Genomic DNA, 14,473 nt, shown 5'->3' on the forward strand with positions numbered 1-14,473 from the left:
TCACTGTAAATATTCAAACTGCTAGAGCATTTTTACAAATAATTTTTTTTTTTATCTTAAATTCTCTCTATTGTGGAAAAAATTCCTGCATTTTTAACATGGTACTTGGCATTAAGTGTGAATACAGTAAACAAAAAATGTGCTTAAAAATAAAAGATCCATCACTAGCCATCAAAATTTACTTTATTAGAAAGCAGATCAGTAATATCCACATGACTCCTATGGGGACTGTCGGTTCCCTAGGAGATGACTGAAGTTAACCTCTTAACTGCTGTATGAATTGAATAAATTTCTCAGAGCATCATCTCCAGGCTCAAAGGCCCGCCTATGACTCATTAATCTGTGGCCAAGAGCCTCAATTTCAAAGAGCTTTGGCCTGTAAAAGGGGTCAAAGATAGGACTATATCTATATGCAAATGTAACTCCTCCTAAGATATTTGAGTGTCTTGCCTTACTAAGTTTTTAATATTTGATTTTGCATATATAAGAATACCTCTTTAGTTAATGCTGGTCAGTTTTTGATTGACTTTTGTGACACAGTCTCATTGGAGAAAGCAATGTCTCCTGAACTAAGTTTAAAAAATGCAATATTTAGTGGTTTTTAAAAAAATATACTATATTTTAAAACTGTTATTTTTAAAAAATATGAATTCCTTTCTAACTATACATATATACTTTGATTTGCATAAGTCATTATCCTAAAATAATTTTTATGTCCTCAGTTTAATAAATATATGACCAGAGATAGTTTTGGGGGAAGGAAGAGGGCATGAGGGGGCATTTATTCAAGAGTAGGAAGACCTGACTCTGTTTACTAAGTGACCTTGAGTAAGTCACAACTTCAGGGAGCCTCAGTTTCTGCATATGAAAGAAAAGAGGGTCAATTGAAGTAAAGTATTTGAAAGGGATTGTAAAGGCTCTGCTCCACTGTTATGCAAAATAGGTCATTATTTCCATACCTTATGTCAATCGTAAAACAGTACAAAATTATATCTCAATATTTTTCCATAGAATTGCCCAGGTTTCATGGTTTACAGGCTTACTTTAAACTACCGGCTATCAATCAGAGAAACATTCCTCACTGACTATACTTAATTAAAAAAAATTCCTAATTTTGCAAATTTTAGTTTTCTGTGTCTTGTCAGATTTTCTTGCCCAAGGAAGGTGCCCAAGCTAATCCATGTGCTTATATCTTATCTCAAACCATATTTGTAAATTTTGCCTGCTTGAACTCACAAATCCAAGCCCTTTTTTCCCCTTTTACAATTGTCTTTGGATTATTATGGTTATTCATGGCTATGTTAACAAGTTTTCCTTAACGTTGATAGGATATTCCAAATCTGAAAAGCTATTTCTACAGTCAGAAACAGCAGTTAGAGCTGAAAAAACTGTAAGGAGCTGGGAAATATAACAAGGGAAGCTATTTGCCCCCCAAAAGAGCCTGTGATAAGAAGCACACGTCTTAGATACCGTGCTCCATCATAACTGCATTTGGACTAAATTTTGTGCTCAGTTTTCAAGACCTAATTTTTAGGATAGAAATTTTCTACCATTCTAAACAATGGAAAAAAAAATACAATTTAAAGAATCAGGCCAAGTAAAATATGTCTGGTCTCTTTTGAGAAGAATACAAAGACTGATTTATAAAGCCATTGGCTGACTTATATTGGTTATTTTATTCTTTCATCGGATTCTGTTGGAAAAAGTCTACTGTAGAAATTATACAGACACACACATTAAAAGATAGAAGATTAGCAGAAATCTAAAAGTAGCAAAACTTCCTTGAAAGTTGGTACTAAATATTTAAATCTAATTCTGACATACTAATACAGAGAGAGCACCCATGTTTTAATTTTTCCTTTCATAATGTCATCAAACAATAAGCTATTCCTAAGCATGACCAAAGACTGTATATGTTTATTCACTAGGTATCATCTGTGTGATAGGGGGGCAGAGGAGAGAAATGCTAACTCGATTACTCTTTTACTTATATAGCACCTAAGCTGATGAACCAAAGTCATTAAAGAAAAGCCTTACTGGTCATATAGCACCAATGCTTTGAACTTACCAATGCATTAGAAATTTCAGAGATTTATTTATTGAAATTAATCCTGGATTTGAATTCAGAATGGGTGAGGGGGTCTGTTGACTCAAGACGCCTGCTGAGACCCCGTGGCCTACTGCTAGGCAACAGCCCATCCCCACTGCAGCAAACATACTGGCCTCAAAATGAATGACCTCATCTACAAATCAGCTATTTGATATGCAGATCGGACCGCAGACCTCTTCAATAATACAGCACTTCTCAGGCAGCAGGTGCAGCATGAAAGTGAGTGGCCTTTCGTCATTTCAAAAGCTGGGGCTGCCTTACTCTCTCCCTCTGGCCCTTAACAATTTCTGAAGCTCTATTATCTTCATTTTTTATTTAGATGGTCCATTTACAGAATCAGGGTTCATCCTCTGTCCCTCTGTTCAGAGGCCTAAACTTAGGCTTAGACAAGAAGCAGGATTTAGAAGCCTCATGAGTAATTGGGGGAGGATAGCAACATCTGCACGCTTCCGACTAGATAATATAGCAAACAAAAATACTTGGAAGTCTAGCCACAGTGCAGTTCTAAATACAAGCATACTCTCCACTTTTCTAATGACATACGTCTCCTTGAAATTAATTGCCAATGCTTATGATAGAAATGGAGTTTGCATTTTCATTTGGTTTGAAAGTAGCAGTGCATGTTGAGGGTGAAATGAACATATCGACCTCAATTCTTTATTAAATAGCTTACTTTTGTGGTCATAATTGTATTCAGCTCAGTGGTATGGATGCCTTGGAGCAGAATTATGGCTGGCTGGGTCAGAGGATGAAGGTTCTTTTCAGCCAACAAGTAAGAAAATAAACAGTCCATCCTACCCGCACCCCCTTAGTCTCACCCCTTGACTCCACAACAGTGGCAAGACCCTTCGTGCGCTTCGTAGAGCCATAAAGTGCAATGTAATATAATTTATATTGTCTGTGGTTGCAGGTTATGTCCTGAAAGTCATAAACTATTACAGTTTTATGGCTCTGCTGCAGCTATTAACTAAATGAAAGAGTTATTCATTTGGAATCTGAAATCTGTAGTGTCCAAGCTTAAATTCATCAAGACCCACTAGTGTAAAATATGTGAAAATATTAAAGATAAAAGATTATGCGCAGTGGGGCCAGGCAGTGGGTCAGGGGTGGGGTGTGGGAATCAAACTTGAAGAGCTATATGGAGGGTATTTGTGGAATTTCTACCTTACACTTATTGTATTTACATTTCTAGAGGGTGGCAAGTTGTCATCCTAGAGTTGAATCATGAAAGTTAGTTTGGATTGGTTTGTGTGTATGTTGTAAATCACGCAAAAGGAATTTCATGATAACTTTGAATTTTTTGAATAAATATATTCAGACAGAGAGAAGCAAAGTGAAACACATTAATATTTGGTTTTGGCAGTAAAATTTTACACTGCTTTGGCATATCAGTCAACAATTTCCTTCTCAATTGATAACACATTTATCTATTTCAGAGCCCATAGTATTGTTTTTTTTTTAATTAAATATAGACAAGTTACAAACATATAAGCTTATTCTGCTGACTCTGGGATACTGATATAGATGTGTAACATTCTGCTCAATACAGAGATATCAAGTATTTTTTCATATCTTCAATAGTTTTGGATAAATCTTTGCTTTCAGAGTCATAGGTACCATTGATCAACCCAGAGTTTGGAGTTTTACATAAAAAATAAAAATAAAAATAAATAAAAAAGTTGACACTTCTGAAAGAGTGGGAAACAGAGATTGATAATCTGTGAATATTTTTTTATCTGGCAATCTAAGAGGTGAAGAAAGGGTCTCTTGAGCACTCTGTACCCAAATTAAGAGCATATGAAGCTATTTTTATATGATGAAGGTCACCCTCCTCATATGGAAACATTTCTTCCATAAAACCAGAGAAGCAAAAATTTTAACATTTACTTTTAGTACATAGCATGATGACACTTCTGAGCAATTGGAAAATCAACAAATGAACTGAAACAAAATTAGGTTTTGTAAAAAAAAAAAACAAGTAATAAGGGGAAATATGAAACTATACACAGCACATATAGTATATTTGCAATGCCTTTTATGGTATCATTTTAAGACCAGAGTGGAATAATAGAAGCAAGTATAGAGAGTCTTGGATCTCAAGGAGCTGTCCTTTCAGTTGAGCTAACATAGAACCATAAGCATGACTAAGTGTAGATAGGAAAGGGTCAGGGAAGAGGTACCGAGAATAAAGCACCTACTATGTGCTAGATATTTTGCTTGGTGTCCTATTTAGCCTCACTAACAGTACCCCTCAGAAACAAACATTATTTTTTTCCATTTTACAAGCGAGTAAAATCGAGGATAGGTGAGATTAAATAACTCACCCGAGGTCATCAATAAGAAGTTGAAAACCCAGGTCCAAACCTGAGACTTCCTTACTTCAGTGATCTCTGAAGTGCCTGTCAGGTGCTCAAGGCATTCAGAAGCAAAATAGAGATTTTCTGATTTGACTGTTCAGGACATGAAGAACTGGCTTCAGAGAGAGAACACTGCGTGAGAAGAAAAGGAATAAACTAAAATACAGAGTTAGAGGAAGCATCGAGTATCTAGAGAGTACTGGTCAAATCAATTTGGCTGAATCATAAAAAGAATACAGAGACCATTTAGTCGTACAGTATGAAGACACAGGAGCAGTAGGTGAGTTTATTCTTCAAAGAACCCAAAAGAAACACATTAAAATTTGCACTGCTAGAAAAATGTATCTTACAGACTGATATTCCAAAAAGCATGAGTGGAAGCTGAGTAGGATATTGGCTTATTAGCATTTACTTTTACTTCCCTTTGGCTCTTTATTTTATTTTATTTTTTATATCAATGCCAGAAGTTACTCTGTTAATGTAAGATAGGAACTACAACAATAATAAATTTGATTTGGTCCGTGGTTACACTCCCCCTTTATTTTTGTTCATTCTTCAGTCTTGAGGGATTTGTGATGATGTCCCCTCTGATGGCTTCAGGCTGAGAGGGGTCCCTTTGGTCTTCATTTCTTCTTGAGTGGACAATAGGCTCTGTCAAAGACAGAGTCACACCTCTACATGTTCGTTTCCTCAATGTTGTTCATGCCACAGTGAAAACCCCATTACAATATAATGTCTATGTTCCCAAGCTGTGGGCTTCTCAAGGCAGAGTTGTGACTCTTCCTTAAACTGCAGACCCATCAGGTACAGGGCATTCCACACAGCAGATGCTCATTCCAGAGCTATGGGCTGAGAAATAGCAGCATCCAAGCAGGAGCAGGGTGCTAAGCAAAAGAGAAACATTTCCTTTGATTTCAGGTCTGTGCATTATGAAGGTATCTAAGCATGGGGGTAAGAAATGAAGGATCAATTTTACATTGAGAGTGAAAATATAATTTTCTCCTTTTATACCAAAAATCTTGTTGATCATTGACTACGTACTGCAAAAGAATAGTTGAAAATGTATTCTAATCTGAATGTCTGTGTGTCTTTAACATAGAGATAGTATTAATTTGTATATTTTATCTGAAATAAGAGCCATGAACCCAGGATCAAACAGTTTTGGAGAATTACATTTATTTAAACAATGTTATTGTGCCAATTAAAAAAGAAAGACTGCTTATTCCTTTGTTTAGACATAACAACAGAGACTAGGAAAATAAAAAGGGAAACAGTAGACTGGACAAAATGATGTGTGGCCGTGAATTTATATTCTGGAAGTATTTCCCAAATTCTGCGTGGGTGTGTGTGTGTAAAGATTTCTTTAAAATATATATATATATATTTTTTTTTATTAGAATTGAAGGTTTTAAAAAAATCACACAGTAAATATAGAGTTTTCACATATACCCTCCCCCCTTCACACACACACAGTTTTTCCTATTATTAACACTTTGCATTAATCAGATACCTTTGTTACAACTGATGAAACAATATTATTATAATTATACTATTAACTAAAGTCCATAGTTTACAGTACGGTTCACTATGTTGTATACTCCTATGCTGTTGTTTTTTAAAAATTTCTTTATTTTAGTAAAACATATATAATCTAAAATTTCTCCTTTTAACCATGTTCCAATATACAATTCAGTGGTATCAATTACATTCACAATGTTTTTCTATCATCATCATCATCCATTACTGTAACTTTTCTATCACCCCAAAGAGAAAGTCTATAGCAATTATGCATTAACTGCCAATTCCCAAATCCTTTTAAAGAACAAAAAAATACAGGCTTTTATCTCACATGTATAATGTGGTTCTTTATCACTGCTTTGACTTCTGATGAAGTTCAAGCTGAAACTGAATCAAAGGATACATTCTATTTACTAATGTTTAGCAGAGTGCTTTGCACTATATATGAGTAATATTATACAGTAAGGGTCTTATTTTTAAAGCTGAAACAGCCCACTCCAGATGGTAGTATCCTTTGAATAGGTCTTGCCAAAATGTCTGTGTGTTCATGATGAGCGTATAAGCTATAGGCTTCTTTTCTCTTCTCATAACTATCTAAGAGGATAAGAAAAACCATTCTTTACTTGTTCTCAACTCAAATTATTTATTCAAATGTTTTCAAATTTGGCACAGTTCCCAAACACATTTTTGCCAGCAATTTTCTCTCCTTTTTTTTTTTCTAAGCCCATGTGTATTTTAAGCAAATTCTTATCCATATGGTCCTCATTTCTGGTCTGTTATATATGTTGCTCTGTATGTTATTTGATATATTTTTCTTTAGGTTCATATTAAGGTTAGTATGCTTGTTTGTGCATGTGTGTGTGGTGTTATTGTTGCCTTCCAAATATTTTTTAAAATCTCATTTAGGCATTAGGGAAAATATTTCTGTACTGATAGATTTGAATAGTTCTCCCATACTCCAAATAGGAATACCATTTTTGGTAGACTCATTATACCAGGCCTGGAACTGGGTAGTTGACATGCTATATATCATTCAGTCATCCTAAAAACACCATAAAGAAGTCAGTGTCGGCCTTCTGCAGGTGGACATAGAGAAAAGTGAACACACCTAAGGCACAAGACTAGTAGAGGTGAGGTGCCACTCGGGCTCCAAGGGCCACACTATTTCTGTTATAGTCCTCTGTCTGGTACTATGTCTAATTTGGAAGTCATTATATAATAACCATATATTTATTTATTTTTTTAAAGATTTTATTTATTTATCTCTCTCCCCACCCAGAGTTGTCTGTTCTCTGTGTCTATTTGCTGTGTGTTTTTCTTTGTCCACTTCTATTGTTGTCAGCAGTAAGGGAATCAGTTTCTTTTTGTTGTATCATCTTGTTGCGTCATCTCTCCGTGTGTGCGGCACCATTCCTGGGCAAGCTGCACTTTTTTTTGCGCTGGGTGGCTCTCCTTACAGGGCACATTCCTTGCACATGGGGCTCCCCTACACGGGGGACACCCCTGCGTGGCACAGCACTCCTTGCACACATCAGCACTACACGTGGGCCAGCTCCACACGGGTCAAGGAGGCCCGGGATTTGAACCGAGGACCTCCCATGTGGTAGGACGCCCTAACCACTGGGCCAAGTCCGCTTCCCCATATATTTATTTATAGTCTAAATAAACTCTGCCAAACTTTCCCTTTGAGAAGATTCAAGGAGAAATCTTTTCTCCTCCCTTGAAAGTTATACTTTCCAATACACTGATTAGACTGGCTTTTCCAAAAAACTTTTTATATTCTTTCTTCCTAGAGGCTCAGTGGTTTCTCAATCAAAGGGCCACCCATATTTGATATCTGGACCAACATTGAAGATCCCATAGACCTTCAGGAACTAGTAATGCAGATTAGTCACCTGATTTTCTTGCAATGTTTGCAACCTATTTAAAAATGAGTGGTCTGTATACTTATGTTACAGAGATGCTAAGTGGTTTCTATAGGTATTGGTAAAACTCATCCTCCTTTTCTTTATAAGGATGTTTGTGATCAACTCAGGTAAATATTAAAATGCTTGAATGGTTGGCTGTCATGCATGAGAGCATGAATTGTGTAGGTTATATAGATTGTTACAGAATTTTTACTATCCCTCGCCTTGTGCTTGTATAATGAGACTGAAGCCCTTCTCAGAAAGTCATGCTTGGGTTCCAAACTGACAAAGTTTTGGAGGTAAAATTTTTCACAAAGCTTTTTTGGTGCTTAAAGGAATATATCTCTTGGGCACAAGTCCAATCAGGCCTCTGCTCTAAGGACCCTTTCTCTAAAGAAGTTCTTATTCTCATTAAGAAGAGCTAAGGAAGCTTTCATTTTACAAATAAAATCAGGGAACAAATAATGAAAGTGGTTTGTAATTTACCTCCTTTCCTTTTATAGAAATATATTTAGATATACAAATATTTATAGTACACCAGAATGGACATATAAATTCTGGAAGAGGTAATGTAATCATAATTTGTCTCAAAAAAAGGGCAACTCACAAATAGTTTCAAAGTTGTATTCAAGCCATGGCAGTGAAAAAAATGAAACCAATAATAATAAATAACTTTATGGAGTTTAACCCATGTTTAAACTATGTTTGCCAAATACTTTACACATGATATAGAAAGAATTACACTTATCCTATTAGTTAGATGTGGAGACTTGGAACTATTATGTGTACCAGAGAAAACATGTTGTTAAACATAATCCATTCCTTGTAGTTGTGAACCCTTGCAAATAGGAACTTTTGATGAGATTCCTTCATTTAAGGAGTGGCCCAGCTGAATCAGTCTGCGTCTTAATGCTATTACTGAAAGCCTTATACAGACAGTCACAGAGGCAGAGAAAGTCAGGGGGAGCAATCAGAGCTGAAAGCCAGTGGAACCTGCAAGACAAAAGAGAAGCCTGGAGAGGCTACCATGTGTATTCCCATGCGACGGAAAAGCCAAGGAACAAGGATCGCCAGAAGCCAGCCTCAGAACGCCCCAGTTTTCTGTGAGAAAGCATCACATTGATGACATCTTGAATTTGGCCTTCTCTTAGCCTCCAAAGCCAACACATTCCTGTGATTTAAGCCAATCCATTGCATGTATTTAATTTAGCAGCCAGAAAACTAAAAGTGTAGACATTAATTCCATTTTGACAGATGAAGGAAATGAGAGTTAAAATGGTGCCATTAACTATTCGTGCTCACAGAGCTGGTGAAGAGCAGAGTTTCAATTCAGATCCGGGTCCGTCCTCATTCCAGAGTCCATGTATCTGACAGCCAAGCCTCCTGCATCCTTAGAGATTAGAACTGGAATCAGAAGTGGAAATTGTATGTTGTAGTTAGGAACTGAGGTAATTCATGAATTGCCTAAGTTGCTGCTACTGCTGAATATTTCAATTGCACATTCGCTATATTTCAAACATGAAAATGATTTGTGTAGGTTGGTTTACATAGGAGTGACATTCAATAAAGGAAATATATTCCTTGATCTTTGATTTGCTTAACAAGCAGCTTTCAACTTTCAGTTTTATTAATTGCTCTGAAAACCTACAATTTAGGTAAAACTAATTACATTTGATTCTACTCATTTAGTTAACTCTCTTTTAATATAAATGTGACTGAAAACAATAACTCTTATCTATATATGTCATGTATGATATGACAATAGGAAACACCAGGAGACATCTATCCACTCCTTCAAAATTAGATCTAACTTGATTTCAAATGAAGGGTTTGCTTTGGTAAGAAATTGACTTGACAAGTCTTTCATTCCAGGAATCAATATTTTTTCTTGCTTCTTTTTAAACCAATTTCTTAGCTTTATACAAATTTTTATACAAATCAAACCACCTTCTACAACAAAGAATGACCCAGGATAATTGTACTATGGATACAAAATATAGAATCCATAATTTGATCAAGATAGGTATATTTTTTGTCACAACACTGGGTGGGAAGACTTAGCAGAGATGGAATTAATTGAGGGGAAAGAGCTAGATTCAAGATATGCTATGACTGGGATTTTAGCAATAGTGATAAACATAGCACAGAATGTCTTAAGGACTGTTAGAAGATCAACTCAGAAATTAGAATGAGACCAAGTCCAAAGAGAGCAAAAAGAAGCCTGATGTCAAAGTGGAGAACAGGAGATCAGATGCAAAGCAGATCCATAAATTTTATGAACCAAAATTCACTGAGTAGGTCAGCTGTGATTGATCAAGCCAAACTCTAGTGATTCTATTCACAAGGTATCTTAAAGGCACTACTTGCCCTCTTACAACTCTCACTAATTACTGATCATTATTCCAGAGTATTTATTAAATGACTAGGCAATACCTGACATAAATATAAGATGTCCCCCAATGTCACACCAGCTTGGAAGTAAAATAAAACCACTCATATGGGGAAAAGAGTCGTAGATTAAAGAATCCTACACAAAATGTGAAAACCCAGTCTTACTCAAAGCCATCTTGCAGGAAGTTTAATGAATGTGATATATCACACCAGGAAACCAATGACCCTGACTATCATTACCTTCAATTTCAAAGCTCCTCCAATTCCATAGGTTTTGACAAAATATACAGTGACCTGCATCCATCATTGCAATATCATGCAGAACACTTACAATGTCCCCAAATGCCCCATGTTATCCCCATTCTTCTCTCCCTCTCCCCCCCCAGAATCCCCAGTGACCACTGTCCTTACATCAATGTCACAAGTTCTTCCATTACTATTAATAGAACAAAAAAAGTCTACTTTAGTCCATAGTAGGCAAGGTAGTTTTAAGTGTTTAAAGACGGTCAAGTGTGTAAAGGGCCTAACATATAGCAGGTGCATGCAATAGAGTACATTCCTTTCTCTCCTTCTTCCCCTTTGTTGACCTCTACTCTGAAAAGTAGCTTAGAGTCCAATAGACTCTAGAAGAGAAGGGCATTTATAAATTCTTTGCTACCCAATGCCCCCACCAGGCAGAGAAACATTTTATCACTTAATGCTTAGAATTTATTACATGCTCCTACTTGAATGCCTCCAGCTTCCCAAAGTATCAGCAGACTGCAGCAAACCAAAAAATCCAAATAGGCCAGCAGCCATAAAATGAGATTGCACTGCCATATCTGAGTATCAGAGAAGAGTCATTAAATGAGATTGAACCTAAATCACAATTACACAAGAACTCAAGGTGATTTAATCTCATGTTTGGAAAGAAAACTTTTTGCCTTAATTCTCTTCTAGTGGCACATTTGTTACTCCCTTCCTTCCAGTAACATAACAGAGCCCTTGGTGGCCTAGAGCTTCTGCATCAGAGGCTAAGAGCAGCTGCCACTAAGGATCAATGTGCACGTGGGCTGCCCTGTACCAGGAGTGGGACCAGATGAGAAAGCTTGTCACCTTTGATTACTCGCCCTATCCCAGTGCTAAAGAAATAAGATGTGAAGAATGGCCTCTGAAGAACATTTGATTCAGCCTGCAAAATCACTGCAACTTTAACCCTTCCCTGTTGGAAATCCATGTAGGGTCCTCTGAGGTATTTTCAATGGGATGACATTTTTCAATCAATGGCCTACACACAGACACTTAAACATTTCAGACTCCATAGGAAAACCATCTTTTATTAAGAATGGACAGATAAATGGACAGAACTGACTTTACAGAATTTTTCTTAGACAGCACATTGTAATTAAAAGAGTATTGGACTGGGCAGCAGGAAATCTGGTTTCTAGGCTTGGCTTATCCTCAACTAGCTGTGTGAGCCACAGTTCTCCCATCTGTCCAATGAAGAAGTTGGATATAGTGAGATCTCAGTGCCCTTCCAGATCTGAAATTCTTAATATAGCAGAGCTGTAAAGATCCAAGGCTTGGAGTCACACAGGCATGGTTAAATTCCCAGCTTCACCATTTACCAGCAAGCTGCCAAACCTCTGCGTTGTAAGCCAAATGGGGATAATAACAGTGCCTAATACATAACATTATTTTGAGGATTAAATAAGGTAATTTAATGACAGCATTTAACTCATTGGTTGGCCCACAGGAAAAACTCAATGCATTTTAAAATCATATTTATTACTGATAGGATTTATTTAACTGTTGACTACTGCTAGTGAGTGTGTGAACTAGAATATTTTAAAGGTTTTCGTTCATGAAGGACACTGCATTTGTTGCAAAAGGTATGAGGATTCTTTTTCCTGCAATTGTTCTCTCATTGCTGTGTCAAAAAAAAAAAAAAAAGTACAGAAAATAAACAAATAGACAAAAAAAAAAAAAAAAAGGCATGAACAATGTAGAAAATGGCTGCACCGAAAAGACTTTCAGAGCCTGGCCTGCAGGCCTGGTAACTCAAGGGCCCTTCAGGGTCAATGAATGTACAGCTAGTTTCTCCCTTCCTTTCAGTGTTCCTCTCTGGCAACTCTGCACAAATAACAGAAGCAATTCGTAGAAACTCCATTTACAGTCAACCTGCATAGAAAAGCCAAAGGGAAGAGTCAATGCAATTAACCTAGAGTGAAATCATGCTTCTAAAAAATTCTCCCACTCTATTCTTGGATTTATAGTACAAGGATTTCACTGTAATGGCTCTTGTAAATTAATTGCAGACACAATTGTCTACGGGCATTCTCAGAATAAGTGGCAAGTAGTTAATTGCACCCCAAATTAGCCAATTCTGCCCATAATTAACCATTTGAAGACAATTAATTGCATGCATAATATTTGCACCTGCAACTAATTGGAGAACCTTATATTGTTCTTGGATGAAATAAATAAATAAATAACAACAACAACAAAAGAACCAAGGGCTACTCCTAAAATGTAGTCGTTTAAAGCAGAAGCTTCAATAGAGCAAAGAAGAGAGTAGAGCTGAGAAAACACTCAACTGTGTTACAGCTGCCTAAATGGGAACAAATTTTAAATCATATAGGGTTAGCAAGGTTGTAGGACATCATCTTTTGCTTGTTTTCCTTTTGCTCTCACTATTATTGTGACAAACCTGTATTTAAATTTAATTTCTTGAGCTATCTAATTGAAAAATTTAAGGCTACCCAAGTTTTGACAAAATGAAGACCACCTGCATATTGAAATTATAGTGTCGCTCCAGAAAGGCTAAGTTACTGATTTTTGCTATTGTTTCATCCATAGACTGACCAAATGTGCTTGCCACAGTGGAGAACAAATATTTTCTAGGGTCTAGATATTGGCATTAAAAGAATAACTGAATGTGTACCATGATTTCTGATGAAGTATGGTTTTTTGTGAATTAGTAAATCTCTTTTCACTGTTAAGAAAAAAGATTGCTTATAGTGATGATGACAGTCGTGATGATGATGATGATGATAACCTTATCAATAACAATCACCATATATTTAATAATTTGCCTAACACTTGATGTACATAATATCATGTAAACTGACATAGCCATGTGAAGAAATATATGCCCATTTTGTTGATGAAAAATATGTGTCACAGAAGGTACACAACTTTCTTAATGTTACACAGCTAATCAACTAGAGATCAAATTAAACTTGGATAATTTAACCCATATTAAGTACTTAGCATGATGCCTGAGACAAAATGAATATTCAATTAAGATTAACCAAAGGATTTAAATCTTTATTAAATCCTAGGTTTATTCTCTTTAACTGCCATGTTGATGATGGGATAGTATAACTAAAAGTTAATATATATTAAGTACTTATTTTGCACTAGCTCATGTTCTAAGCACTTCACATGAAATAAATCAATTTAAATTCCACAACAAAGGCATGAGAAAGGTGTAGTTATTATCCACATTTTAGAGAAAACAAAACTGAGGAAGAGAAATGTTAAATAACTTTCTTAAGAATATATATTTGACATGTGGTAGAGCTGGGGAATTCAATTAATGGCAGTCTGGCTCTAGAAAGTGCATCCTTAACTACTACCCTCTATTGCCTCTTAAACGTGGACACAATAGCTGTGTTTGTGAAATGTAAGTGTGTGCATATAGGTGTGCCTGTGCATGCATGTGTATGTACATGTATATATGTGTAAACTTGGATGTGATGAAACTGTCTGTTAAAAATGATAAAATGAAAAGTTGGCTGGATGCCTAAATGCACACTTTCTCAAGTAGAAGCAGAACCACTACCAATAGTAGCAGAACCACGATCAAGAGTTTAGAAAGAGAACGAGAAAGAACCTTTCTTTTCTGCTCCCTGCCCAGGCCTACCTGAGAAAGTAAACACTACTGGCTGAAGATTAGTTATTGTGACAGTTTGAAGTTCTTTGTTGAATCCAAAAAGATTATGTTCTTAAACTAATCCATTCCTGTGGGTGTAAGACATTTTGATTGTACTACACCAGGGAGACTTGAGTTAGGTTGAGTCTCCACCCTCTCACTGAGTCTGATATAATATAAACAGAGACACAGAGAGAGAGGAAGCTGCCACATTTCATCCATTAGAGAAAGGACTCAGGGTTCACCCACGCTGAGCTGAAGGAGAGAACTCTTG

General features: G+C 36.3%; 1 long non-coding RNA gene across 1 annotated transcript in view; it reads right to left on the reverse strand.

Moving 5' to 3' along the window:
* Positions 1–5,626: 5,626 nt before the first annotated feature.
* The window catches only part of LOC105746947 (uncharacterized), a 152,555-nt gene continuing 143,708 nt past the window's right edge, over positions 5,627–14,473 (reverse strand). Inside the window, exon 6 of the long non-coding RNA XR_001119153.3 lies at positions 5,627–9,296. This is a non-coding gene — a long non-coding RNA (uncharacterized lncRNA). The remainder of the gene's footprint in view (positions 9,297–14,473) is intronic.

This window comes from Dasypus novemcinctus, chromosome 25, assembly GCF_030445035.2.
Source record: "Dasypus novemcinctus isolate mDasNov1 chromosome 25, mDasNov1.1.hap2, whole genome shotgun sequence".
NCBI lineage: Eukaryota > Metazoa > Chordata > Mammalia > Cingulata > Dasypodidae > Dasypus > Dasypus novemcinctus.